The sequence below is a fragment of the Camponotus floridanus genome, unplaced genomic scaffold (assembly GCF_003227725.1).
Source record: "Camponotus floridanus strain SB8 unplaced genomic scaffold, Cflo_v7.5 scaffold7, whole genome shotgun sequence".
Lineage (NCBI taxonomy): Eukaryota > Metazoa > Arthropoda > Insecta > Hymenoptera > Formicidae > Camponotus > Camponotus floridanus.
This window is the reverse complement of record NW_020229838.1, coordinates 1,495,438-1,510,703: the sequence shown is the minus strand read 5'-3', so window position 1 is coordinate 1,510,703 and position 15,266 is coordinate 1,495,438. Positions and strand designations below refer to the sequence as shown.

The 15,266-nt window shown below is 35.7% G+C and overlaps 1 long non-coding RNA gene across 1 annotated transcript in view; it reads right to left on the bottom strand.

The window, feature by feature from the left end:
* LOC112639522 overlaps window positions 1–15,266 on the bottom strand; it is a 166,183-nt gene that overhangs the window by 145,470 nt on the left and 5,447 nt on the right. The gene's annotated exons all lie outside the window — the stretch shown is intronic.

Genomic DNA, 15,266 nt, shown 5'->3' with positions numbered 1-15,266 from the left:
CTCTTTCTTTCTCTTTCTGTTTGTGTATCCGTGCGGCCATTAGTTAACCTCGTTTCCGTAGAATCCCTCATATAATGTGATCCAATCAACTTAATCCACAGTATCAAAGCATTGCGAAATCCAAGCCGGTCTGATTCGAATGTTAATGAATGCGAGGAACACGTCCTAGGTGAAGGGAAAGGGGAATTCGCGCGATTGTATCCAAACAATTCGTTAGCAACTAACGAGACCCTCGTTACTGACTACGTGACGGCAAGAATGATTGGAGTAAAAAGCACGAGACAGCGAATAATTCCCCTCTCTCTCTCTCTCTCTCATTTTCTGTCTCTCCCTCTCTTCTTCTCCCTTTTCCGAGAAAGCTCAATCGTCATAGCTTAAAACTGAACGACAAATCCCACGTCCCAGCAACAGGTTGCGCCCGACACTAATTTGCGATTAAGCCGCGAGATTGTCTCCCCGCGCGTCCGCCCAATTAAGACTCTTAAATTGACTTTGGACGAATTTCTTCCGAATGCGAGATTGACGTGACCAGATGACAAATCTGTCATAAATCATCACACAATTTTCGGAATACAAGATTGTAACATTACTAACAGTATTTCTTAAAATGATTAATAAAAAATGTTAAAAATGCATTTTTTTATGACACATACAAGGACTACGCATAGAATTTTCTTCATCTGAATTTTACGCATTTAAATGCCTTCCAAAATATTAGGACATTTTCATCGACGAATTGAATTTTATCCTCATCGGATGCATAAGAGGCGCACGTCAATCCTAAAAAAAATTGAGATTGAACGAAATTGTCTGTCTCGTCGCTTTCTTGCCATTCGCGAACGGAAGAGCTGGCTGATTATCATACTTTGCGAGAAGGCAACGGCGGTTGTATTAAAAGTTGCTTGAATAGTTGGGCGAACCGTTTCCTCGAGTACACAATTTAAACTTAGGCGGAGAAATGCGCATCTTTACCGGCCGCAATCCCGCATTCTCACCATCGCATCGGATCGTCGAAGAAAGGGTTGATGGAAAGGGTGCTGCTGGTTCACGCTGGTGTCCGTGAAATGCGCAAGAATGCCAATCTCGGCGATAGAACGCGAGAAGTCTTCGGGGAAAAATGTAGGGAAGAACGAGAAGCGGGAAGAAATGGTGGTGAGAGAGAAAAGGGAGGGGAAAACTTGTCGAAAATGCGCCGAATGCACGTGCAATACTCGCAGAAGCTGAATCACAATGAGCGGATGCTATTTTGTTATCTCGGCGCAGCGTAAAATGGAGATTAGATGAGAAAAACTTATTCCCTGGAGAGCTTTACAGAGATTTTTTTAATTTGTAGAAAATATAGAAGAAAATAATTTTTTTAAAATCTTCAAATCCCCTTGACATGAATAAGAAGGAATGAGAGATAACAAGAATATCTTTCTTAAATTATTTTTTGGAAAAAGAAATTTGTTTTTAAAAATTTTACAAAGCTAACAGCTTTATTCGAAACAATTTTTCTTTTTTTTTCGATCCACATTTTAAGCGGAGGTATATCACACGATACTGTGTCCAGCGATATACTCGACGTTGAGCGCAAAAAAAAAAAAATAAAAATGTAGGAGAAAAATCCTATGTAGTCCACTTTCCATGATTTACTCTGGTATCCTGCCCACGCACACGCGCGCACGTACACGTACAGACAAATATGTTTCTCTTCTGGTCGAATATACCTTCGCAGGCGCAGCGTATTCGAGATAATTTGAATTCGCCGAGTGGAATATAATTTAATAAAACTTTACCGCGGAATTCGCATTAGCCACGCATTACCTTGGCTCTCCGCCTCGGTTGTTTACTTTACCCCGGGGTTATTTTCATGAGCGGGCAAATTTCTTTCGTAAGATTTGCGAGAGTCACGATGTTACGCGTCTGACAGTATTTCAGCAACTTCAGAATAATTTCCTCTCGACCTTATCGACTATGTCTGCACGATGCTCTGCGTAAACAACTGCTAATTATAAGATGCAGAATGTATGTATCTCTAGAATTGACAGACCAACACGCGCAAATTCATATAAATCTCTACATCGCAAAAGATATTAATTGTTATGTTAGAAAATTGTTAAATGTTTTTTCCATATTTCTTATATTTCCAACAATCAAGTAACAATTATTGACAAAAATACTTGAAATATTTGCCAATTACATTGCCATTAAAAAATTTATTGCTGCCATTCAAACGCATGAAGCTTTCATCTCCCCATATGTGTCATATGAAATACGGTTCTCTATTAATTTTAGTACAATGAAAATGAATATGTATCGATGACATTCTACACAAAGGAACAATTTAATATAATACCCATATAAAATTTCAAAATTGTTTGAAATCATCTCAATAATTTATATCGATTATACGTCACTCGGAGCATTTTGATAACAATTTTTACAAACCGTGCATATATTGCCGCACTAAATAATGATAATGATGCAATAATAATTGCACATATTAAGATGACAACACGTAAATTAACCAAAGCACAAGTAAATGTTGTGCCAAGTAATCGCCTTTGGGTGATCAATTATCATTATTGCGAATATTGTGCCTACATATGCACGTTCAATGAATAATAATTATGCGACGTAATAATCATATCGCGGCATAAGCTTATTATCGATGAAAATCATTATCTGTGTGCCTATCACATATTCTGTTCTTTCATCAGTAATCGCTATCCGATTACTGATAATATAAGCGCAACTTAAAAATGAACTTTCTCTTTCTCTATCTTTTTTTTAATTAATTCTCAAACTAAAATAATTGGAAACAATCTTTCCAATTTTTTAATGTATTAAATATTTAAAATTATAAATAGTTTACATTCATAAAATTCATATATTTATTCATTTATAAAATTACAACTAACAAAAATTGTCCATTTATTATTATTTTAATTTGAAATATACTGAATTAATATAAAAAAAAATCTTTTCATATTTACATTTGATGTAGCTCAAAATAGCTCGTTATTACACATCGATTCGATTTTATCTCGAAACGTGATATTTCCACTTACACATCTGCATAAAATATATAAAAAGAATTTATGTCATAGTTTCAGGGTTAAAATAACTACCCTTTTTTGTTTCTCTTTCGAGCCATGCCACGAGAATTATTTTTATCAAAGTGACGTCTATGCGACAAAATCTGAGAATTATGGCTATTACGTGACCCCAATTGCCAAGAAATCAATACGCCAGTTATTCCCCCGGAATAAACGTAACATTCTCTCGCCATTTTCGCAATGATCCGCTGTACGAGTACACCGTTATTATTACTAGACGCCGTCGGTTTTGTTGGCGATTTCGCTAAAAGCCCTTTATAGCGCATATGGAGATTGCAAGAAGATCAGATCCCGGAAAACGTGATCATCCACCGACTACAGTCTCATGCATATTGCAAACTGCACTCGTCCGTCAGCTTGGAGAGCTCACTTTTGGCACTGTTGTATTCCGACTGCCACGTAACTTGCATCACGTGATTGCGCTCTGGATATGCAGTCTCGGATGGCTGCTTAAGAGAATAGAACGCCATTCGGAAATCTAAAGTACCGCCAGTAAACGATAAATTTTGATACTAGTGCAACTATGCATAGAGAAATTAATGTAAATATTATGAGATCTCTTATGCGACACATGACAATTAATTATTTCCCAACATATTGCATTGAGAGAAATATGTAATTTTAATGTTTTTAAATACACTCCTTTCCTAAACTTTAAAATTTAAATTTGACTTCCCTCCCATTTTAGACTGTTAAATTGAAATTTGAATTCACATAAGTCTATATGTGGCTTTGTTACGTAACGACTTATCGCAAAAGTTAAACACGGAATTTAATACGAACGATAACTTAATTAAATAGTTTTAATCGTTGTCATGATAAAACTTATCACGGCACATTCGCTTTAGATTATCGTATCGTATGTATATATATTTGTTTAAATTCGCCAAATAATATTTCAACGACGAGAACACAAATTCATCGATTCGTAAAATAATCCCTTCCTTCCTCCAATTTCTCGAAGCCATTTTCGCGTCTCTTCCACAGTTTCGGCGGCGATCATAAATTTTTGACCAAATGGCATTCTTTAGAGCTGCGCCGACCGTTTTTTTCGATATCTTGAAAAATGTCGACCGCGAACAGCGAATTTACGGAAAACGCCGACGTCGTCGAAGAGGCCAAAAAATGGGTCGCTTCCTTTATGGGTGAGATGGGAATTTCGTCGCGGAATGCACACACTCTTCCCTGTGAGTGACATTTTGAATTAAGAGAGATAGCGCGAATTATTCGCGCAATTATTCGCCGGGTAGAGAATATCAGACCATGATTATCACCATAAATTTGTACTTTTTGCGTAAAATAATCGAGGTTACCGTCACCGATATAAGAATATCGCTCGCGACACGAACTCGTTTCTTTTATTTATGACATTAACGTTACATGAACGCAAAGTTACGAGAATCACAAAAATTCATTCGCTTTAAACGCGATACGGTGTAATAAATCCCCCTCTTTATATCGCACCGTATTGATCGTCATTACAGCCGTTTAAAATTCAAGCTATGCAGCGAAAACGTATAATAGAGTAATATATCATAAGCGGCGCAACGTTTTCACAAAAATATGAGAAACGCATGCTATATCCTCCGGCATAATGTAACGTAACACTATTACCGTGTTCTGTCACATGAGCCAAACTGCACCATCGAATTTGTAATACGATAGAGAGCAATTAATCGTTGGATTATGCAACAGATTGTTTTCCAACTAGGCAAGGAAATTATTGATTTAAATCGCTCCTATTAGCAAAGGTATGTTATTTTTGCATTTGTTAAAACGATAAATTATTACGCGATTATTTTACAGTGAATAATAGTATTCGATTAAAACCTCGAATATCTATATCCATATCTCCTATACCTAATTTTTAAAGTCGCGCATCATTTTATCTCTCACATTCCAAGCATATATTTAACGCTGCGATGCTTATTTACGAATAAGCCAATCATTGCATAAGATTTATCACTTGTCATTTGCGAAATATATTTATGTATAACGCTAATGAGAGGAAAAAAATTGTTCATCAGGAATACAGCGTAAAAAATCACATGCGTAACGAGTTGGCGTTTGCCTGGAATTTGCTCGAGACTTACTGGGAATTGCATTTCCATGACGAGGAAGACGGACTTTACGCCATTCACATTCTCGGTTTTCGCTCCGACGTAATTCGTCAGAGCCGCGCTGTGACGTACGGCCGCTCGGAATCGTCCAAACTTTTGCATAGTTAACCGTAAATACGAGCAACTTCGCCGAGCGCCTCCCAAAGATCGCCCGGACGCCTCTTATCCCCGTCACGTTCCGCGCGTAGATTTCACGCTCTCGCGACATCACGCGCCGAAAAATCGCCGGGAGCGTTAACCGCTCGTTTCCTCGGCTCGTAGCTCGCAAAATCCGCCTGACCCGGATTCCGGATCCGCGCATAAAGCAAAGTTTATCCCGTTCGTCCGTTCGCGGATAAGTGACGGCTGAAAGAGCGCCGGAAAATTCACCGCGTAATCACGGAAAAGCGCAATGCGTGTCCCTGTCACGTCGACGGGAAAATAGATTGCACGAATGCGAATGTCAAAAATGTTGCGCTCGAGAATTTTTAATCTCGTTCTCACAGCTACGTCGTCCTCTTAAGCTTGCAGGATCCATTTAAAATCTCGACTTGTGATATGAAACGTAATCATTTTAAGAATCCTGTTTACACGCTCGGAATAATTTTCAAGAGTAATGAACACTGAATCAAAATCTCCGTTTACAACGCTAAATGATAATAATAATATAATAAATATCCAAATACAGCTATTCTCAATGACATTTTAAAACAGCACAACTGCTACAAGTATGATTGCATAAGCGATTCCGGAATCTCAAAATTCTTTCCCCCTTCTATTCCCTCTTTTTTCTCATTTTTGCAATTCTGTTTTTGAGAAAATATTGTGTAAGAAGAGGATAAATTATGTTCGAATCTCTCTCTCTCTCTCTCTCTAAATTAACTGCGCGAAGTATCTAATAAGACAGTCGACCTTATCGTCGAGAGGGATGCAGGTGGTGTTGCTGGACTGATGTGTCTTACGGCATTTTAGTGCAACAGATGTACGGATCGAACGGAGCAAGCGCCGGTCTACCAATGGGCATGACCACGCTGAAGGGCACAACCGGCACTCTGGGACCCCTGGGGAATTACGGCTCGGGGATTGCGCCCGGAGTAATGGGGGCCACGACCCTGCCACGGCCGGGAAACTGGCTGCGCCCTGCGGGCCTCAGGCTCGGGCACAGCGCGGCCCGGGTCCGCCTCTACTGCCAGGCAAAGTGAGGAGCCATGGTTCTGACAGGTAAGACATTTTCCGTGTCATTTTTTTCGAAGATACCTTTCTTATTTTTTGTTTTTTTTTTCTTTAAAAAAAATGTAATTAACTGTTATACTGTAAATGTAGTTAACTGTTCTTTTTTTTTTCAAAAAAAATGTAATTAACTGTTGTAATTTTTTAAATTGCATCCGCATATTCTCTGGAATATTTAGAGCAAAAAATAATATCTTGTTTGACGTACGAAATTTTAAAGTAAAGGATGATAATATAATTATAAAAAGATGTCAAGAAAATACAATTTAAAATATTTTATTAAATATAATACTCAAAAAATATATTTTAAATATATTATTAAACTTCTAATATTTTATATATCTTTAAAAAAGAAATCCTGACAGTTTCTTTTAAATATAAAGGTTCTTAAAGTATATACATATGTAGTCTCTTAAAATATTAACAATATATGTCGACGACAATTTGTAATCGTAATAAAATGACTCTGCGTATCTACTTATTATATCGTGTAGAAAAGAGCAGGTCGTAATTTCTTTTATAGAGCAGTAAAAAGACTTTCGATTTTATCTGTTCTATATTATATATATAGATGTAGATAAAAAATGTCGAATGCCACGAGATGTTCGATCATAATCATAGACTGTTTTTATAACGTTTAGGATCGAGAGATGTCGAAGAATGCATACGCTTTTCCTGCAAAAAACGATAAGTTAACCTCGAAAAAAAGAATCTATTCATTTTCGCTTTATATATTATTATTAGACCCAGGAGAGCTGTTACTCTTTCGTCATAAATTTAAATTATGAAAAGATCATCGCGCAAAACTCAAGAGATATACAGAATTTTTAGTTATAAATGTTAATCACGCAGACGAATCTATTATAAATTTAATATGTTCTTTTATTATCAAGAAAGACCCTCGCGAGAATTATTTGATGTAAAAAAAATCTGTCAGATGTTGAATACGAGACGCTCATAAAATGTTCTTTTGCTTCTTTCGAATAAAAAAATTAAGCAACATGCAATTATTTGATTTAAGACCGAGAGAAAAATTTTACTTTAATTTTTATGAAATTTATCAATATTATGTTTGCACTGCGATACATATATTTTTGGATAAAAAGTTACGCAGAGGCGCACATTATTTAATCGTCATCTGCGATTTGAATACGCTGTTAATTGAAACGCATCTTTCTTTTATCTTTCAGTGACATCTCCTCCAGCCAGAAAGACGAGTGGTTTGTGTAGGTGAGTTAAAAATTGCATCCGACGATCACATCGCGATTCTGTCATTGCTTTCTCTTTGAAACGTAAACGTAACTTGTGCTCGGTGCTTGAAACTTTGAAAATTTCAATTATAAAGAGCGTGGACATTACCAACCATTGTTCCGACAAGGTCGTCCGCCTCGGGCTGAGAACATTTTTATTTTATTCGAATATCAAAGATGCTTCGCTTTTCAAAGCACAATTACAATTACGAGGCAATCAAGCTTGAAAATTTTGTGAATGTCAACATTCAAAAAATGATGTTTGCGAACGATATCGATATATTGACTGTTTATTTAGCCTTTATTTTACCACATTTATCATGCCACATTATGCCGCTACGCGGCTACTCTGAATAATTTCATTCCACATTATTATTACAGCATGGCGATTGTGCTTCGCTGTTTATGAAAGCGATTATGAAAAGCTAAACTTTGCATAATAGGGAAATGAAAACATCTCGTCACGGATGCGCGATACTTGGGGGAGAACTAAAGTTTATCAGCTTCTAAAGCTTACTCTTTAATAAAGTAAATTCCATCATACGTACAAACGCACAAAATAATCGCGAGATTCAAGTTACAGATTTCCAAAGATTGTTTTGAAATATTCCAGCAACGTTAAATATTGTGCGTATTATAATTATTATACATAAAAGCATAAAAGTTACTATCCTGCTTTTATGCAAACGTAACAATTATGAACGTAAATTCTAATATACAAAAAATGTAATAATATTCGTAGAGCTGGAATATTGCAAAATGAAATGCTTTATATTTGCGTAAGAAAATAACGTTCATTTTGCAGTCGCTTAATTTTTATCAATCGTTGCAAACAAGTCCAATAGCATGCACGTTCAAATATTACACGCGTTTAAATATTATCCGTTTCAATATTTCCTTTTGAAAGTGGGTAACGTCAGAAGCGCTTATAAAATACACTCTGGTATCACGCGTTTACCGCTAAATTTAATTTTAAGTTTCTATGCAAACTCTCAAAGTAAATATATAATATTATTTCGTTAAAATTTTCAAATGGATCAACGAGAACAATGCGATATATTAAAATCAGTTTCATCAACTTTACTCTCGTAATTTTTTTTAAATTTTTCAATTCTTTTATTTATGAAAAATTTAGATGGAGAAAAATAAAGAAAAATTTCGGATAAATTAATTATTTTTAAATTTTTACCGAGACGTCGACAAAATCACAATAGTCGAGCAATTCGCATAATTGAATTCGCTTTTGTGTGTTGATAGAGGCAGGCCTGGACCAGAGCCCGCAGGGTGGATCGGAGCGGTGGTGCCCTCACCGCCCTTGGACGGGGCGACGCCAGACGTCGAATCGTCCCTTTCTGAGATATCGGTCGTGTGTTATCGGCGTACATCGACCCGCAAACAACGCAATTCCCAACCACCTTCCGTCTTCCCTTAAATCGTCGTAGACTCGCATCGGAAGTAAAAGACAAGAGCAGCGGAAGATGCGGATAAATATGAATTTTACCACGGGCGACAACCGTCTGAATCTTCACGAAATTTTATATTTTTTCCCGAAAGAAATAATTCCGTAACAAAAATGCAAAACGCGAATTCTTAAACGCGATAGACGTGCGATTACAGAAATAAACGGAAATGGCTGAAGCGAAAGCAGAATTGCAAGTCGAGATTCGCGAGATTTGTTTGCATCGCTAATCGAGCTATTAACGAAACGACGTTCCAACGAGCGCTATTTCCGAAATTCGCTCGGGACGATACATGCAAATGTTTACGAGGGGAAGAGCGGGACGGCAGGGGGGGGGTGGCGTCGACGTAATGCGAGATCCGAACACGGGATCCGAGATCATTGGACAAAAATTAATTGCAAGCAGCGTGAGTGTGCGTGAGTGTGCGAATGCGACAGAACCGGAGTCAACAAATACATGTATGGAGCAAAAACGTGAGAGAGAGAAAGAGAGAGAGACGGGATTCGATCTCGTGGTGCACGTGTGCGCAATGAGTTTTCGTTACGTAGCCTAGTCACGTAAGCTAGGTGTTTCTCGGTGTGTACTCTGTGAAGCAGTAGAGAGAGAAGAACGCCGTTTTAGTCGTACGAAAAGCATATCCGTTGTTCACGGTAACGATTTTCGCGCGGGGGCGTCTTTATATCTCCTACCGACTCGACTTCTATTGCAACTGATAACGTATCGCCGTTCGATCGATTCATCAAATACGCAGATAAATTGACGTGAAGCGAATCTTATTGTTAGTAGCTCGACACTTATGTTTGTGTAAGTTTTATCGCAAGAAAATAATATAAATAAAATAAAAATAAAATAATATAATATTTAACTTGACCGAATTATGTTGGGAAAAATATGGATTTTTCAAGGAAAATTATATATTAAATTATATACGCACAATATTTTAGACCGGTAATGCAATATGTAAAGTGATCTAGCGATTTTCATTTTAAAATATTGAATATTGCGTGATTAAAAATACATGAAGGGTTACTACTGAAATGATGCATGGAAAATCGTTACCGTGAGATCATTATGTACATGCGCGCGAGTATCTGAGGCAAAAGCATACTTGAGATGCGTTAGTGCGTGTGCATTGACCGACAGAACTGTAACAAGAAATTGCAATTCGTCTTGAAACTGTTTGCGAGAAGAAAAAAAGGAGAACTTCTTTTCGCTCTTCTTTTCAAAATTAACAAAACAGCCAAATTTAAATGTTCAATAGACACGACTACTGAATACATCTTTTTAAGATTCTTTAAATATTTAAAGCAACAAAAAATTATTAATCAAATAAAACAATTTTAACAAAATTGCTCTTGACAAAAAGCACTTTAAACTGTTATTTTCTGGGGGGTCAGTGTCCTGCTTAATTCAATAGAGGGTTTTACGAGGCGCCGTATGTTTGAGAGCACTCTGATGTTGCATTCGCGCCGTGAATATCTTTATAGATATCATAAACCAAGAGAGATCCTATCTTCTTACGGCGACTATACCGGTGCCTCGTGTGGTTTTTTTTACGAGGACAATTATTCTCCTCGCTTCCGCGTCGGCAAAGCGCGAGCGAAAGGATACTTCGCGGGCGTGTATCTGTAATATACTTGTATCTACCATTAGCCGTTCAGCTTTGTGCCGTCTCCATAGATTACGAATGCGAAAAAGGAAGAGCATATACATATGTAGAAGTTATAATGGTGAAAGCGAAGTGAAGGAGGAAGAGAGAGAGAGAGAGATAATTTATCATTAATATATTATATATATTAAAAAGTTTTAGTTTCTCGCGACTCCAGCGTAAAAGTGACAGTGAAACGACAGGATAACCAGTCGATTTACCACGCTCGAGCATAAAAATAAGATGATAAGCTTCGTTCGAGCAACAATTGCGATTGTCAAATAATGACCTCGAACCTTCGCGTTAAAGCAGGATAGTTTTGGTTGTGATCTGGAGACATTCTCAGGATAGCAATTAAAAGGCGTCTGCAGAATGTCTCGAAAAATTACGCTCCTCGAAGTTAAAGCGCAAATTTATCATTTCCAAGTCACTTGGCAATATTTATTCGAGCTTGATCACGACCAATATCTGCGTGCAAGAGAGAAATTAGATAGTACCGCCAGTACCGTTTCATACTTCGACAGACATATCCAAAACACGTGTCACCGATTTCACACTATGATGAGACATCGAAGATATCTTCATTTTCACTGAATCGCCAAGTAGCCTTTGTATAGCTTCTGTGAATCGCGCGCAATATAATATACTCGATCGGCACGCGCTATTCGATTGAGACTTTCACGGATCGAATCGATGGATTGTAAATCAGAAGAGTGCGATTGGTCAACGTTCCTCGTTACCAACATCATTCCGTAGATCGCGACATATTTTCCACATATTCGCCCTTTTCAGCTCAAACCGGGTGCTATCGTTGATCGGATGGCATTATTAAACAATTTTAAAATTATTAATATTCGTCAAATAATAGAGTGAATGCAATCAATAATATCAATAATGACGTTAGCGCAGTCAAGTTATTAGTTTCAAGTTATTAAATAATAATGATAAATGATTGATATATATGCAAATTTTTTAATAAACCACAATAGTATAAAACGTATCTTGTAACGATTGAGCTGAAATGGGTTGAGGAAAATGTAGCTTGTTTGAGGCTAAAGAGTAGAAGAGTGTGCCTGTGTGTATGTTAGATCATGTGGAGTTGATTTAAGTGTGATCTAAAATAGAGAACGAACGAATGATAGTACACGTGCGAGTGAAAAATCAGAGAGAAAGAAAAAAAGAGAGAGAATGCGAAGAACGGAAAGGGATTCACACGATTAGTACTACTGTGAATATACTCTTACTCTGAGTAAATACTCTTACCCTGAGTATACTATTTTCTTCGCGGTTTTTTCTTAATGATACTTTCATATAGATAGCTGTTTCTCTATCTATATTTGAAATATAAACAGCAAAACAAAATGTCGATTGATGAAAAGATTGATTTTTCCGAGATCGTGTGAAACTCTGCGAACGCGAATAGACGAATTTCGCGATCCTTTGTGGTTCAAGCGCCATAATTAGGATAAACGAGTAGGTAAAAAATTCCGATTGTCGGATTCGGACACACGGAAGCTAGCTAAACTGCCATGATCAGGACAGTGAAAGAGGAAATGTATGAGATGTTAGCGGAATTTAAGTCTGGAGGAGAGCACGTGCTATAGTCTTAATTTAACAGCTCACCCTGAGAGTTGTTAGATATTCGTCAACATTTATTAACGACGATTAAAGTCTCTAGAATAATTCAAGATTTTCAGATCTTTGGATTCACTTTTTTCTTTTTTGTGTGTTTTCAATATATCAATTAAAGTCAATAACATTTTTTTAAATCTTCTACTAATCTTTTATTTAATTACGCTGCACGCGACATCAATGGAAATGTACTTTTCAATGAACAAAAGCAGCAGAAATTCTTAACACATGTATTTAGCGAAATTTGACAACTTTGTGAAGATGTTTCTTTGACCAAAATATTTCTTCAAGAAATTATAAATGTATCAAGTCATCGTATTTGCAACAAAGCAAAAAAAATCGGCGTATTATCGCATCGAAATGTCTCATCTTGCGTCTCATACGTAACGTTCATACATATGCGATTAGTATAAATGATTACACTTTAATACATCTCTGATAACATACTGCACAGCATTCTCCGATCGCGAGATATGAAACGAGATGCCTAAGAAATGAATTAATGGTCGGACTATGATCAAACAATCAAAATATCTGAAATTCTCTGTCCAACAAACATATCTTTTTATTTCTTATGTAAAATGTTTTTGTGAAACATATCTTTATATCACATCAGGATATAATGATCCTGGGATTATCATGAAAAATTTTAGATGTATCTAATTTCAAATTATCAATGCAACGGCAAATGTCGACTTCAGAAAACAATAATTTAATACTTGTATGCATATCAAATTAATACCATATCGTAAGCTGCATATCTAAGAAATGTATAAATTGTGTTTGGATTGTCAATTTTAATTTATTCATTATATATCATATGTCAAAACCTTTTAAACGACTTATAACTCAACGGCTTAGTCAAGCTGCGTCGATTCGTTGGGACGCGTTTATACCGTGTGTACTTTCAAACTCAATGTACGTATACCTGATAGAGGCAATTAAAGAGTTAAGCTAAAAGCGGAGCAATTTTGGGAGTGTCCACACGCATAATACTCATCTTCTAACAATTTAGAAAATATGAGGGAAATCTAGTAGTGAAATTTCGCGTAAAAAATATGTATAGGATAAAGTGACTATATTATATGTAACTTGTTACATTCGTCGTGCGATATTTCATGAAACATTCTACGAAATGGAATAGAATCTTCTTTAATAAATATATATATTTCTATTAATGCAGGGTGTGTCAGAGAAAACATATATACTATGTATAATATATAATGCAGATAGAGACATGATTTTTTTAATTAATTTCCAAATTTTTATATACATGCCATATTATAGATAGTAAAAAATCATTTGTAACCTTTCTCTTGTTTCTAATTATGACTTTGAAGAGACTTGAGAGCACCCTGCATTAGGACTTGTTCATACTAAAAAAAAATTTATCGCATGTACTAAACGAGTTCTTCGTTTATTAGATCTCCAAGCTCGTTTTAGCGCAAAAATTTATTAATTAAAAATTCATAAAATGAGAATATAGAATATGTCGCAGTGCGCTTGTATTTCTTGAAAGTTTAGAAAACTTAGATAGATCTATACAATATAGGCAGATGTTGAAAAGACAGAGGAATTTACGAACGAGAGTTTGGTGTGATTGTGCCCTTAGGAATTAGCGATAATAATAGCGATAGTGGGGTAGGGAATAACGAGAAACAAGATGAAAATCTCTCAGGTAGGATCAGGCAATGCATTTTTATTTCTACAAGTTTTCACGGTTATTAATTATTTCAACTATTTCAAAAAAAATTATATTATTTAGAATATTAAAAAAAAAACAATTAAAATAAATTTAACTAAATATTATAAATTTATATAATATTCAGTTAAATTTATTTTACTTGTGTTTTGCAATTTTTTTAAATATTCTAAATAATATAGTTTTTCTTTTAATTCTGTTATCGATCAAAGAGAAACTACTTTGGAGTAACTTTGCAAAATACAATTATCCAACGATACGGAACACACGCGTGTAAAATGACGATAAAGAAGGTTTCTGTTAATCGCAATCTGGTAAACAAGTAATCTGTTCCACACGCGTGAAAGCCAGTTTTACACGATGTATCTTTATTTCGATTACATGAAAAATTAAAAAAAAAGTATCGTTGTTAATAGATGACATTTAATATAAAAATATGAGTTATTTTGGACTGTTAAGGCTGCTATAATAATATCAAAATTAAATTTATATTTATTATTATATTTATTAAATTATATTTATTAATATTATAAATTATATTTATTAATTAATAAATATAACTTTACAGCCTAATATTTCGTGAAAAATTCAATTTATGCATCGCCAGATCCTTTCGAGAAATAGATGACTCGATTTCACTCTTCAATAAAATCTTTCGAATGTTGTATTTGACATAGAACGATCGAGACGATCGAGCTGGCGCGATGAAATCATGCGTGATAAAAAAATGATCCAAGCTAGTAATGAGTAGTTAGTACGAAGGGAGTATTTTCACGAGCGCGGTAAAATGTTTATGTCCTAAGGCAAGAAAAATGTAAGCCGACAATAATAAACCACTTTAGACACGATTTATGTCAATGACAGGCGAACGCTTGCAAAAATAGAACCATCGAACAGAATTCATCTCAGCATCATTACGGTCATTACGATCGCCATTAAAAACATGGAAATGCTCCCATCAAAAGAATCTTCAGCATAGCACTCCTATATTCTTTGCCGCATTAAGGGCTTATCAGTCTTAAATAAAATTTCGACTCTCTCTTGTTTAAATCTCTCGATACTCACAAACTTTAAGTTAAATAATAATAAGATTCGTAGATTAACTTTTCATTATTTTATACTAAATATAATTGACTATAAATTA